The sequence below is a fragment of the Oryx dammah genome, unplaced genomic scaffold, assembly GCF_014754425.2.
Source record: "Oryx dammah isolate SB20612 unplaced genomic scaffold, SCBI_Odam_1.1 HiC_scaffold_9, whole genome shotgun sequence".
Classification (NCBI taxonomy): Eukaryota; Metazoa; Chordata; class Mammalia; order Artiodactyla; family Bovidae; genus Oryx; species Oryx dammah.
Genome location: NW_024070193.1, coordinates 53205791 through 53207484, shown reverse-complemented (window position 1 = coordinate 53207484; position 1694 = coordinate 53205791). Strand labels below are relative to the sequence as shown.

The following is a 1694-nucleotide window of genomic DNA, read 5'->3' as shown; positions in this document are numbered from 1 at the left end:
TGGAATCAATTACATGCCAGGTACCAATGTCAGCGATACTCATACACTGTTTCTTTCAATCCTCACAGATCAAGCACCTCTAGGGATTGGGCAGGCACCCAAGTGAAGTGAGTGGGAAAGTGTAGTTTGCTCACATCAGATGTAACTGCATTGCACGGCAGTATCATTTACTTTATTCACAATCGAAAGGAACTCCTGTTGAAATGTAAGCACCATTCTTTACTTAATAACTTCTGCAGCAGGCATCTTGCTCTACACCCGTCATAATTCTTCCCATGGGTCACTATGGAATAGCATGTTACATTGTCTTCTTTCCACATAGACATACTTTATTCTCTTTTTAACTTTCCATCTTTTTTGGCCATGCTACTTAGCTTGCAGGATCTTAGTTCCCCTACCAGGGATCAAACCAGGGGCCCCAGCAGAGAAGTGCCATCCTAAACACTGGACCTTCAGGGATTTCCTGATTATACACGTGTGCTCAGTTGCTTCAGTCGTGTCCAACTCTTTGCGACCCTATGGATTGTGGCCCACCAGGCTTCTCTGGATTCTCCAGGCAAGAATACTGGAGGGGGCTGCCATTTCCTCCTCCAGGGGATCTTACCCACCCAGGGATCAAACCCGTCTCTTATGTCTCCTGCATCGGCAGGCCGGTTCTTTACCACTAGCGCCACCTTGGGAGCTCTGACTGCATACACAGTTTACAATTCAACATTTAGAATTCTCTTCCACAAATCTGGAGAAGGAAATGGCACCCCACTCCAGTACTCTTGCCTGGAGAATCCCATGGACGGAGGAGCCTGGTAGGCTACAGTCCATGGGGTCGCAAAGAGTCAGACACAACTGAGCCACTTCACTTCACTTCACTTCACTTCCACAAAGAGAACAACTCTTTTATAATTTTCCTTAAATATACAGCTCTCATATATTTAATTTTCTAATTTCTGTTAGGGATATACACTCAGAGATAGTTCACTTTCCTCTTAGGTATAAGAAAATGACTACACAAGAGTGATATCAAGTGGCAGCTGACATTCAGCTGTATTGTCACGGTTTCCTTCAGGAAATGGTGAGGACTGGGGTGAAATAGTGTGTGCCCACCCACGCACCATCCCTCAGCTCTGAACAATTATTGCCATTTAGGAATTCAAGCCCCCCAAATTCATATTTTTCATATAAAAATTCCCAATTTTTAAGTGTCACTAACCATATTAGTCAGGATGAAAGTGAAGTCACTCAGTCGTGTCCGACTCTTTGTGATCCCGTGGACTGTAGCCTACCAAGCTCCTCTGTCCATGGGATTCTCCAGGCAAGAATACTGGAGTGGGTTGCCATTTCCTTCTCCAGAGGATCTTCCCAACCCAGGGATCGAACCCGGGTTTCCTGCATTGGAGGCAGACGCTTTAACCTCTGAGCCACCAGGGAAGCCCTATTAGGATAGATATGACACCCCACTCCAGTACTCTTGCCTGGAGAATCCCATGAACAGAGGGGCCTGGTGGGCTACAGTCCATGGGGTCACAAAGAGTCGGACACGACTGAGGGACTTCACTTTGTTACTACAACAACACAACATAACTTAATTAGTCAGGATAGATTAAGTTACGTTGTAGTAACAAAGTGAAGTCCCTCAGTCGTGTCTGACTCTTTGTGACCCCATGGACTGTAGCCCACCAGGCCCCTCCGTTCATGGG

General features: G+C 46.2%; 1 non-coding gene across 1 annotated transcript; it reads right to left on the bottom strand.

Annotated features, from left to right (window-relative positions):
- Positions 1–1353: 1353 nt before the first annotated feature.
- TRNAW-CCA lies at positions 1354–1425 on the bottom strand. The gene has a single exon. It is a non-coding gene; the product is annotated as a tRNA-Trp (tRNA).
- Between the last annotated feature and the right edge of the window lie 269 nt (positions 1426–1694).